Consider the following 13611-nt stretch of genomic DNA (forward strand, 5'->3'; position numbering starts at 1 on the left):
TGTCTCCTCTTCATGCCAGTGCTGGAGTGAGGAGCCTGGAGAGGGATCCCATCTGGGGAAGTCATAGTATAATGACTTTTTTTCTGGGCCAAACAAACCCTGATGTATCTAGATGTACAACCAACATGCATTTGTTGTTCTGAATGCTGCCCAGTGCTGTTATGTTTATATTCTTCCTTACAAGACATTTGAACCTGTCAACTACTCTAGCTATGAACAGGCAAGGCAACTGCCATCAATGCGCATCTGCACAAGGGATGGAGCTCAAACAGGTCTCTCCTGAAATCCCAGATGCCTTTCCAAGGCTGGTGAAAGCAGTGCACAGGGCTCAAGCCAGCTCAGAGAATTAGTGAGCAGTAAGGTGCACATCGCCGAAGGGCAGAAAGCAGATTAATACAGTGTCTCAAGAGTGAGAACTTCAATAAAGATACCCTTCGGGTTTAATCATTAATGCACTTGGTCATTTGTCAGTCTCAGCCCTTACTGCATCAATGAAGGGAAAATACACATCTTCTAAGAGGTCGGTAGAGAAAGCAAGGTTAATACACACAGGTTAATGCTGACAAACCACTAACACACCTCTTGCAAAATAGCTGATTGTTATGACAGAAAATAACTTTTTAAAAGCTGAAAATAATTAAGTGCAGCTTCCTCTGTATCCCCTGCTGTCTCTTGGGACTCTATAATGAGGAAATCCTTTTTCTTTCCCCAGCCTACTTTTTGGGGGTTGGTACTTGAAATGTGTCAGAAACCAAAAGCCCTAGCTGTAAAGCACCCATTCAGTGTTCGATTTTCTAGGCCTCCTGCTCTTCCACTTTGTTTTCCTTTTTGCATTTCTGAGAATAGCACACTCACATAGTATCTGTGAGCATGCATCTCTCTCCCTGTATACACATTTATTTACACATATACACACATATATCGCTCTATAAATACAGCCACAAGCCAGTAAATTTCAAGTGCATATGCTATAAAAAGGTATTGGAAGGACTCCATTTACCACAATACTTGACACAGACCTAACGAGGAGAGTTCCAGGCAGGAACTTGTGCTTTAGAGATTATTATAGCTTGTGTCTCTATACGTATTGTTGCAATTTTCTGAAATAACTGTGGAAAAGGGTGAGTCTGCAGAAATTATTTGGCAACATCTGCTGGTACAAGTAAGGAAAATGTAAAAAAAAAGACAACTATCCAGATAAAAACAGCAACCTAGCTGGTATCTCGTTCACAGTATTTTGGGGCTTTACTGATACGAATTTCATTGTTTCTTGTTTTTTATTTGAACACAAAAAAACTTGTAAAATCTCACCAAGCTTTTCAGAACCCCTACCTCATTCCTTTCAGGCTACAATAATTGTTAAATAATGACTTTTCTCTATTTATGAAAATATATTCTTCAGAAATGAAATGGTTAAAATACTGATGATCAAAACTGTCATCCTATTTGGTGGGGTTTTTTTTAAATGAAATTCATAATCCACGGAAAGTGGCTTTTACTTCTGATGGTATCGTCTGACCCCCCCTTAACTGAATTACAGATTTATAATCATACTGCCACTGTCCATCACCCAAGAATGACATGACACAACAATACCCGATGGATTACCCCTGCAGCCACTGGGTCTTTTTCATCACATCTTTCCTTTCCACACACTTTCCTCCAGAAAGTTTTGATTAGTAGAAATGCATTCAGATTTCCCTGTGGATAAAAAGAAGGGAAGTGTTTGACATTTTGAAGACAATATCTCAGATGGTACTGTTCGGCCCATTGCTTTTCCATTTCCCCTTGAGTCTTTACTAAGTCCAGTGCACAACAGTTAATGTGGTTTTCACAAAGCAGTGATCAGTAATGTAAATACCATTTCTTCCCTCAAGACTTATAATGAATTCTGTGTTTCTTAAGCTTGTTTCTTTCACAATTTGTCATGTCAAGGATGTTAAAGATGATATTTGGAAATCACAGAACAGTTAAACCATAAACTGCTGTGTTCCTGTCCATTAGTAAGAAAAGTTTGACTGCAGGGATATTTTGTTGGAAGGGTTGTATTAACAGTCATTTACACACATATATATATTTGTAGTGCTGCGCCTGCTTCTTTCATGTACCTTAAAATTACTACCAGATAATGAATGACCTCCTATTAAACTCATTTTTTGTAATGCATCTTCCTGAAATATAGGCATTAGAAGACCTTGCTGCTCAGCCAAGGCAGTTTTGCCTGGTGCAATATTATGTTACTAGACAAAGGCATTTGAAAAAGGCCGTACATTTTATTTTCTAAATCAATACTTTCTTTTGCTGCCTACTGAAAAATCCTTTTTTAGGGCTTACAACACATTTGAGAGTTAGGATAGGATTGTAATATTCAGTAACAGACTGAGACAATAACTAGCATTCTTAGCGATTAATTTTATTTGCCCTGCCTTTTGCCTGCAAATGTTATCCACATAATGCTTTTCAGACAGATTGTACCTTGTTAGTTTCCCTGCTTCGTAGTATACATATATTAATGAGTACGTATTTTCATTGACAACAGTGTAAGGCAAGTTATTTCTCTCATAGTGTTATTCTACTGTTTATTCATGTGCATATTTTAAATTTGCAATGGCTTGTTGGAAAGTCTAATTGATTGTCACTGATTACTAGCCAAAGTTTTGCTTTTGTTAAGACACCATTACATAAAATTCTGACCATTACATGAAAGTTTAATTCTGATTATTAGATCTTAAGGATATTCTTTTCAAAATCACAGCAAACTCTTTATCAGTGAATCTCCACAAAAACACTGTGTTAAAAATGTTAGAAAACACAGTTTTTCCAGTTGTCTTTATAATGAGAAATAAAGAGACTTTTCTCGGTTAAACAAGAAGATATATTGACCTTTATATTAATCTTGCCGTAATTGGACTGGTAAAGCATTAGAATATAGAATCCACAATTAACTAACTCTCCATGCAGATCAGATTGCTTGCCAGGAAACTCTTACTGATGCAACACACAAAGTCATATGCAGACCATCTATTAGAGGTATCCAGTTGCAGCAACTACTGTGGCATGCAACGTCAAGAAAGCAATGAGGGAGCCAAACTATCTGCCACCCAATGCCATGAGATGTCAACTGTCTATACTATCAACAGACAGAAATAGGGAAACATATTCTGTCCACTTGCTGTAGGTGCATATATTATATGTCGCTCCTACTTCTCTCCGTTGACAGTACAGAGGATCCTTGGTTTGGCATCATGGTATAATAAGCCGTGTGAATGATTCATGACCTTCTTCAGCTTAGAAACCATTATAGACATGCACAATTCCATAGCAGGTGGTTTGCACACAGCCCATTAATCCAAGTATTAAAGATAGGTGATCAGAAGTAGTCATTTTTGGTGAGGTAACTGTTCCCGAGGTGTATGGATAAGGACTCCCCAATGTAACTTCTTTCAATCCAAAGTTTAAAGTGTTACAGCAATCTGGACAATCTAATTTACGCTGTGTGAGGACTATGCAATGGAGGATCAGAAATGCCTTCCCCAGCCTCTCTGGTCCTCCTTCCACTGAAGCTTGTGAGAGTTTGCCATCGGCTCCAGTACCAGGAGAAGCATATCTAACAAGTTTGATACTAATCATTTAAATCTGTGCTTATATCCTTGGTGTCTATCTCTCAAACAATACTGATGACACTTACTTTATTAGTTCATAATTACAACAGTAATAAAGTGTGGGGCGATCTTTTACACTGTTGCTTAATATTCAGTACTGTATGTATATATATACTTGACACCTCAGTGAAGACTTTGACATGCCTTATTCATTCTAGTTATTTTTATGGTATTGGTTTTGTTAGATTGCTTTACCATATAACGAATAAAACTATAACTGCTCTGACTTAAAATTGTCCAATTCATTTTTATCCAAGATGTGTTAAACAAATCTAAATCATGTTCATCAGTTCTTCTCATTCTCATCACCCTTCACTCACACCATGAAGGCAATGTATATTGGTGGTTTGAAAACAGGGATTTGATATTCTCTGATGGACTACAATAAATATCTGAAGTAAGTACCTGCCTCGTGTCTTGTGGTTTCTTGGCTGCAAAATGAAAAGTGCTCTCTGCAGGCCAGCAATGTTAATCCCATGATTGTCAGCTACTGGAGAATCATGAGGTAAAATGAATCTTTAAAATAATTTATGAGGAGTTCATTCTACAGCATTCTTTTTCCACCTGTATTTATGTGCCAGGCATGTTCCCCTAAAATCTGTCAGAGAAGTGAAGAACATTGTGGAAGTGTCAAAAGTCATGACATCTAAGGATAAAATTTCAGGCAGGAGTTATTTATTTATTCTCTTGAAAAAGGTGAGAGCTTTCTGTGACTATATGTAAGATAGTTTAAAAAATGATACTCAATTGTTATTTTGACTGACTTACTAGTTCTAAGTCAATCAGACTGGGAGCTAATTTAATGATAGCATTTTATTGCAATTGTTGAACACCATTTTTTTTTACATAAGTCTGCCCATGATACAGGAGTCTTAAAATGTAAATCAGTCTTGTTCTTTAAGAAATGTAGGATCTGGCAAATTAGAGGGGTCTGTTTCTCCATTTTAATTTGACTTATTCTAATTCCTGCAAGGAGTCTAAGATTTCATACTAGGTTTTTAAACTGTCAATACAGCCTCCTTAAAATTCTTCTGTTGATTCGATTCTAAGTTTAAGGGTTTTGTTCAGCTGCCTACATATTGCTGTCTGGTGTCACTGGAAACAGCTTCGGCTATCCAAGACATCTGCCCAGAGCCAGCAGACATGACACAGGACCTGCAGAGGTCCTGCACCCTTCCAGACTGGCAGACGGACATCCAGGTGGGATGGTCTCGAGAACTTAAATGAAACTAAAGGCCTAAGTTTAGGCAAGAGAATCAATTTCCTAAATTTGAGTGAGCTGAATCCCACCCTAACCTGGTACAAACCCAGATTTGGGCGAACTGAATCTCACTTTGAGGAGGGGTTTTGTTGTCTAAATAGAGGCATCATTGCCATTCTGGGTACTGCAGGGTTCGGTTCAGCTGCCCACTGGATCTGTTGTATATCCTGTGTCTACATCTTCTAGTTCCACTCATTAAGCCTTGGATTTTCTAGGATATCTCAAATGGGGCTGGACACTTTTGTGGGGCTCATTGAGTCACAGCTTGTCTTGCATCCAAGATATCTCTGTGTAGCTGGCAAATATGCAGAGCAGCAAGAAACCCATGCCTTTCTTGGGCAGGGTCTGGAGCCAATGCATGGCACTGCTGAGCATCTCCAGTGGCACTACATTACCTACTTCTGGGTACCCACACTAGGTGTCTAAGATAGATGAAGCCTGCTACTTTCTGGGGGTGTCTGTCACTGAATTGAGAGAGACCAGCTCATTTTAAAACAGTATTTGTGAACAAATTGTTTGAGCAGAGTTGGGAATGTACTCACTTGTTTAGAGCGGACTGCTGTGTTCCCCAGTCTAGACCAAAACACTGAGTTTTCAAACAAAAAAGAATATTTTACAGTTTTCAGCCTTGGAAGAATGATTTCCAGGTTCTAATAATTTTGCAGTATTCTTTATTTTCTTAACACAAGGCAAACCTTGCTGTGCATGTTTCATGCTCTACAAGGAGGAAAAAACAATTGCTTATCATAGAAGAGCTTAGCGGAAGCATCAATTTAAAATTCTGCTACTTGCCTGAAGAGACATTACCTGCAACGCTGCATAGAGTCTTCTGTGAATCATGGAAAATCTGACAATTAATAACTCTTTTAATTATTATTCTTTTCTCAGGCACCTACCACAAGGTTCTATTAATTAACGGTGCCTTGCTTTAAATCCTGCTGGAACAGAATGAAAATGTGAATTGCCAGAGATTTGATTCAGTTAAGTGTCCAAAATCTAGCTGCCTGTTCAAACACCACTGAATCCCTTCAGTCTAAAAATACTATGATGACCATTTTCTCTGCCAGATTTCTGATATTTGTTTCATAACTGTATGAAACATTGCAAGTCTATTATGATTTTTTGTCTCATCAGAATGCAAATAAAATTCAAGGAGAATGAAATGTGAGAAAGTATTAAAGAAAGTGAAAATATAACTATCTAACTGTTTGAAAACAACAGATGCTTTTATTTGAGTGGCAAGTAAAGGTTCTGGTCTGTTCTTTTACATTTTAGAGATGATATTTGAAAACCAGCCTTAGCACTGAACTGATATTGATATACTAAATTCTGAGGCTTTGCTAAATTTATTAGCACACTCTTGTTTTAATACACTATTGAACGTAATACCATATTTGCATCTGTGAAGTGCATATCCATTCACTTGAATGTTTGGGTAGTATAGATGGCAAATATTAATAAATCAAATCGACTGTTGTCACTAATCCAGGAAAAACTGTGGCCTAAGAAAATGGCTGCTGATGCATTGGTAAGCTCAGACATACCAGAGAGCCATCAAATACAGATGCCAAGCTAATATAAAGAATGTGCAGCTGTCAAGTATTCGCAATATGACGTAAATGCAAGAAAAAACTCCCCTGGAATTTGGATCTGCATGAGGAATGACACTGTCTTATAAGCAGAAAGACGGTGGCCCGTTTTAGTGCAGCTCCACATGATGGACGGTGCTCACTTTGGAGATCAGCTTCACCTGACCAAGCCTGACCCACGGGAGGGAGTGCAGGGCTGGGCAGCCCACACAGCCAGGGGCTCTGGGGACAGGGCAGTGAGAGAGCATTAAAAATATGAGGGGCTTGGAGAAGGGACTAGCCTACTGCGGCAAGCCAGCTTTCATTCTTGTAATTACTGCAAATAAATTATTTGCTGAGATGGTGAGTATGGGAGAGAGAGGAGAGGAAAATGGAGTAAGTCCAGGAGCCACAGAATAATAGAATGAAGAGGAAAAATTTGAGCTGAGTATCAGTAAAAATATCCTTAAAGTGAAACAGACAGAGATGCCAAGTATGGCTCCTGATTTTATTTTTTGGGATGAAGTTTCTCTTTCTTGGCTTTTTCTTTCTGGTTAATGATTTTCTTCAATTATGTAGTGTCGTGGTTTAACCCCGGCCAGCAACTAAGCACCACGCAGCCGCTTCCCCCTTCCCCACCCAGTGGGGTGAGGAGGAGGAAAGAGGGGGGAAAAAAAAAAAAAAAAGTAAAACTCGTGGGTTGAGATAAGAACAGTTTAATAACTAAAGTAAAATATAATACTAACAATAGTAATAATGAAATATAATAATAGTAATAGTAATAAAAAGGAATATAACAAAAAAGGAGGGGGAGGAAGGGAAAAAACAAACAAACAAACAAATACAAAAAAAACCCACCAGTGATGCACAATGCAATTGCTCACCACCCGCTGACCGATGCCCAGTTAGTTCCCGAGCCACGATCCGCGCCGCCCGGCCAACTCCCCCCTGTTTATATACTGGGCATGACGTTCCATGGTATGGAATATCCCTTTGGCTAGTTCAGGTCAGCTGTCCTGGCTATGCTCCCTCCCAGCTCCTTGCACACCTGCTTGCTGGCAGAGCATGGGAAACTGAAAAGTCCTTGGCTGAAGATAAGCGCTACTTAGCAACAACTAAAACATCAGAGTGTTATCAACATCATTCTCACACTAAATCCAAAACCAGCACTGTACCAGCTACTAAGAAGAAAATTAACGCTGTCCCAGCCGAAACCAGGACATGTAGTTATTCAGTTTTGGCACAGACATTAATACAAAACAATCAATAAAATTAATATAAATATACCTCACAAATAAAAATACCTCACAAACTCTTAATTAGATGTTAAAAACTTCCATCTTTTAACTGTAACCCTGACTATACTTAAAACAGCTGAGAGTACATACAATACAAATGGTTAGTACACGGGACAACTATTTGTGCTACACATTTTGTAATGATTTTTAAAAATACAGCTAGGTTTAAGCCTCATTCTACCTTCTCCCACTGTTATGAATATTAATAGGTAAGTTAGAGGAGGGTGAAATAGATATATTTGTAAAGCAAGGCAGAAAGAGCCAAAAGGACAAGGCAAGCAATGTGAAAGAGAGGAGAGAGACTGGAGAAGTCTCCAGAGGAACTAGCAGACGTGAAATCTCTGGGCACATCCCAGCAGAAAACATACAGCTGGGACAATCCCGCACTGCAATGCAAACACACTAGAAGTTTGGAGAGGCTTTTTTTTTTCTTTTCCCAACTGTTGTGAAGCTTGGAAAACTTTGTTTCCCAATTCAGTAATTCTCACTGTATGTGTAGTTACAGTGCCCTGAAATGTTGAAATATTTGGAGGACCCCTCCCTAAAACAATTTCAAAGATCCTTAACCATGCCACAGCCACAACTGAAAACTAAGGGATTTCTATTCTAGAGCAAGCTGCTCCACTACACACTCCATGAAATGTGGAAGGAAAAAAGTCTGACATTCCCTGGCTGCAAAATGAATTTACTGGAACTTGTCAGGCAAAGGCAATATTCCAAGTAGTCATTTTGTTGTTCAATAAATCCCCATTCCCATTCACTTTGCTCTGTAACACCTGCCCTTACCTTGCTTCCAAATGAAATAAATCGTGGAATATTAGAGAAAAGTAGAGGGAGCAATTTTGTGCAGTGCTACTAGAGAAGTGCTTTCCAGATAAAAACCATACTGATATTGAATGACTGACAGCAACTAAGGCAAAAATGAGCATGAGACAGGCTGTTGTTATGAGCTGACATAAATTCATCTGTCTGAATAACACAATTAAGTATACATCAGAAAAACATGACTAGCAATCCCCAGACCAAGCTAAAAAATTTAGATACAGGCAAGACTGAAATGAGAAGTACCACTTTTTTTCCTCCCTTTTCAGTTTTAAGCAGAAATATACCTTTTATCTTTCTGTTCATCTGTCCTAGCACAGCCACCAGGGTATACTTCTTTCTTACCAGCAGATAGACATAGTGTAAATGAACACTGAGCTCTGTCATCTCTCTCTCCATATGTCATGTCCCTGATCAAATATTTAGTTGGGAGGTTGCATTTAAAAACAACAAATTATACATTAAAACCAAATGCTTTCATTGTTTTTGCAAAATCATGAGACTTATCCTAAGATTACACATGGAAAGTATCGGAGGGAAAAGAAAAGGAGGTAGGAAAGAGTGTACTTGGCCTGAATAAAAGGATGATTTTTCCTTCTGTTAAAAATCCAGCTTTTTCTTTTCTCAGGAAGGATTGTGCTTTGCCTTCACAAGTGGTATTTTTCAAAGCTCCAAGCTGAATTCTAAATCCGTAGGGTTTGGCACACCGACTGGGTGTACACATCTGCAGAAGAAGCAGGCTTTCTACATTTCATCGAAGCTCCCATCTCCAGGCTCGGGGAGGAGATGCAGCCGCCTTGGGATGTGACACGAATTTGAACAGTCTTAGAGCTGCTCTAAAAGAAGCCATTTGTTCGCATCTCTGCCGGACAGCAAGGGGACTGGCGAGAGCGTAGCATGCCAAGCAAGAGTGCACCTGCTAACTACGAAGCCAGTTGTTGACGTAGATCCTAAGGACTGTAAGTAAATTCAATGTGCACCTGCAAGGGCTGAGCACAGCGGCTCTCCTCGCGATGCTCTCGCCGTGCACAGCCAACCGGAGCAAGACAGAAAGAAGCAGCTCTTTGGCAAGGTCATCCCGCCCTGAGCAGCCACTGACCATGGGATGGTAGGACACAGCAGCATGAAAGAAAGTGGAAGAATCTGTTGAGAAAAGCTAGGCTGGAGTTTGAAAGTCCCCAGTAAAAATGAAAAAGAAACCCAACGAAGAAGGTTTAATAAGCACTTCAGGCTCCATCTGAAATTGGTGGCCCGGCCCAAAAGAAGCCAGTCATCAGCCTTATTCCCAACAATAACAGCTTCTGAGCATTTAACATGTTTAGTAGCTTTTCAGTTAACTCAAGCAGAGGAGGCAACTGAAACTGTTACAGATATTTGAGCAATAACGCCTCCACATAAAAATGAAGCTGCTGAAAGATGTTTTCAAGCAAAAGGTACCAAAAAAAAAGCAGTGAAAACTCAGAAGACCTTCTTCTAAGGCAGAAGTGAAGAAATCTGCTAAGACACCAGATGGACCAAACCCTCAGAGATGGATGGCAGGGAAACAGGCCTGGAAGCAGCCTGGAATGCAGCAATGAAATCACCAAGTGAAGGAAGCCACAAGAGGGGACTTTGTGGCCACACCACTGAACATTTAAGCACCTGTCTCCCAGACATCTATCCACATAATGCAATTCACCATATCCAAAACAGACAGCTGAGCTCCCTGCTACATGACCGCAGAAAATCAGGAACCACTGAAGGAGACCGACCACAGGCAGAACCACAATGCTGAAAAAGGAGCTTTTTAATCTAGTCTGTGAGAAAGCCTGAGGGCAGAGATAAGGGCTGAAAAGACTTCATCTAAGCTGGAGATCAAGTGACTACCTCCTTTATTCGGGCACTTGGAAGTGCTGCCAAGGGCAATGGTTGGAGTCAGCCTATGCTTTCTTTCCACCCTGCCTCTTGAAGTTGCTCCAGGGTTCATGGGTTGGTCAACAGGCCAGAGACAGCAAGGCAGTGAAGGGAGGAGAGATGAACAGGGAGGGATCTGCTGTGGAAGAGACCTGATCGCTTATTCCCTCTCTACTGAATAGCTTGGTATGTTCAGGTCTCTCACTCTCATGGTCACATTTACTAGCTTAGCTGCTATCTGCAAATCCCATCTGTCCTGGCACAAGGGTGGCCTCAGGACCCTTTGAAGGGGGAACACATGGCGATGGTAACATCATCACGAGTGCAGACAGGATTGGTGAAGAAGATCAGGACAGGCAAAATGAACCAGACCTGCAGATTCTGCAGTTAGGTGCATACCTGGAGCTTTCTTCTTATATTTCATCCTTGGAGGGTGCCCTGCTAGTATCGGAGCATGATTTTGGACCTATACAATGCAATGGCTTATACATTGGCTTAATCTGAAACCTAGTGTAGAGGTAACTTTTGATGTCCATGGTCTTTCAGCCTTTAGGAGAGGAGGCGGATGCCCCCTCACAAGAAGAGAGAGCTGGTGTGTAAAAAGATGGCCAGCACTGGTACCATTTCTTCTGGCCACTCAGGTCTTGGAAAGCCTAGTTTTAGCAAAGAGCTCCAGGTAATGAATATCTCCCCATAGCTGTGTCTTAGCTGCAGGAGCACTGAAGTAGAGCAGGATCACAGATGCAGCTTTGTTCGTAACCTGGCTTTCTCCAGGCAGCTGTGTGCAGGGCACTTAACTGGCTGCATACACTGCATAAAGGGCCAAAGCAGGTACTTTAGGAAACTAAGTTTCCTTCCTAGTTGCCATCAGCCTACATGCCTGGTTCTGTAAGTGTGTATCTTCACTACTAAGTTTAGCTGATAGTCTTTGAATCTGCTTCTTTCTCTTTTCCTCCCCTCACAAGCACAGGCACACAACGTCTCTCCCAAAAGCAGTGTCAAGTAAGCAGTTAATAGAAGCAGAAGGTCAGTAATGGCATTGCAACTTCCAGTTTTACAATAATAGCCATAAGATGTGGTTGCTTTACACTGCTTCTTTCCTAAATTAGGGGCAGAATCAGAAGAGATTCCTTTTCAAGCATTTAGCTAAACAGCCAGCAATGAGATTTAATTTAATTCAGAAAACAGGTTCTCACTAATTCCTTCAGAGAATTTTCATGATAATCATTTGCACAAAGGCACAGGCCATGACTGACAGAGATGATGTGGCTGCCGCCAGCTTACTACAGAGTCAAAAAATTAGGCAGCTGACCCACTGGATGACTCAGAAAGAGGCATTAGCTGCCCACAGATCCAGTACAGCCAATTGAGAGAGCAATTAACTAGTGACTAGAGAGAATTAAACTCCTCAGAAAGATAATCCACACAAAAGCCCTACACACAGAGCTGGAAGCTGCATAGGTCTAGCTAACAAAAAGGCTCAGAAAGGGATGTTTTTGAGCACTTCTCCCTCTCCGGACCTTAAACATCTCATTTGCAGCTGCATGTTACATGCTCCTGTGTGATTCAGAGCCTTTTGTCAGAAGAAAGCACCAATTCAGCAGGAATTATTTTAAAGGGAAGGGATGGTGATGATTACACCCATCTCAGCTTGAAGTCATTCAGGAGTGCACCTCCCATCTGCCAGCAAAGTGTCTTGAGTAAAAAGTGACCACGGAGATGGATGTGCTGGTCCCTCATCCTTCCTCCAGGGGCTGGGCTGGGTGACTGCTCAGTTATGAATGTGAGAGGAAAAAGCGATAGGCAGAGGTGGTCCATGGGCACCAGTGACCCCTCTCCCGGGTGGGCACTGCCCTCTCTGTCCCCATTTCGGTGCCAGCACTGAGCCCAGCGCTGCCGGCAGCGTGAAGACAGGGCACCCCAGCGGGCACCGCTCCATGCCCCCACCCCATACTGACTCCAGGAGCTGAGGTCACGCTTTGCACTGATATGTAGGACCAAAATCCCAAGGTGTCCTGGGCTCTGTGGAGATGGGGATGGTGTGTTTTCAGCAGTGTTACCCTCAGCTTAGGAATCTATGGGAGTCTTTGCCTCCAGTTATGGGACAGAAGAGTCCCTTTTCATCTCACCCTGGCAGTAATAGCTTCTGTACAATTTATGCAACAATAGATTGCAGGTATTTACTAACACCTGCATAAACCAGCAATTAAAAAAATGCCTTTTCTGCAGTTCGGGATGAGTGGAACATTAAAACACGTAAAACCAACCTTTACAATCAGACTTGCTACAGGATTTCCTCCAACCGTTTTGTAACATGCCTATGCTCAACTTTCTTTCTTTTTAAGCATTTCATATAAAGTTTACGTGCGCTTCTTCCTTTCACCAAGGACACAACTTTCCTTGGTTGCTATACGAAGACTGTACTTTTTAAAAAGGGAGAAAACAGCTTTCTGGTCTCACCAGGTAATTTTCCAGTAAGCCGCGAGAGGGCAGGCTGTGTTCTCTATACAGCTTGCTCCAGCCAGATTTTTACAAGCAACTGTTAAGACCAGTCACAGTTTTAAAGCCCTAATTATTAAACTAAGGCCCAGCGAGTGGAAAGACTAACGCACAGATCTTTGACCCTAGCATTTTTTATGTGCATAGTATCAATCTAATGCCTTCATTGCTTTTCTTCTGGAAAGGAAACACCTTTCTTCTCAACTTACAAATGAGAACTGAGCAACTCTCCCTTGTTTTACCCACCCGCTCTTAGGCAAAATCAGTTCTAACACGTTAGCTGCTATGCTACATTTTTTACCTTTCTCCCCTGTCTCTCTCCTTCCTCTACCCCACTGCCACTGTCACTTGCCCATAACCAGAGCAGCTTGCAAAGCAAACACTTGGGACAGCAGTATCCAAACCTCCAAGGTAGTGAAGCTAGTTAGGCACACACTATGTCCTGTGAGCCCAAGGAAAAATCTGATTCACCCTTGGAAGTAGCAGCCTAGCCTGTCTCCTAAGCTTTGTCATTCACATCACATGAAGGACAAAAAGGTGTCAATCTCCATCCAACAGCATCTCTCTAAATCAGTATTTGGCAGGAACTGGTGCATGTGAAGACTCAT

This window comes from Gymnogyps californianus, chromosome 1, assembly GCF_018139145.2.
Source record: "Gymnogyps californianus isolate 813 chromosome 1, ASM1813914v2, whole genome shotgun sequence".
Classification (NCBI taxonomy): Eukaryota; Metazoa; Chordata; class Aves; order Accipitriformes; family Cathartidae; genus Gymnogyps; species Gymnogyps californianus.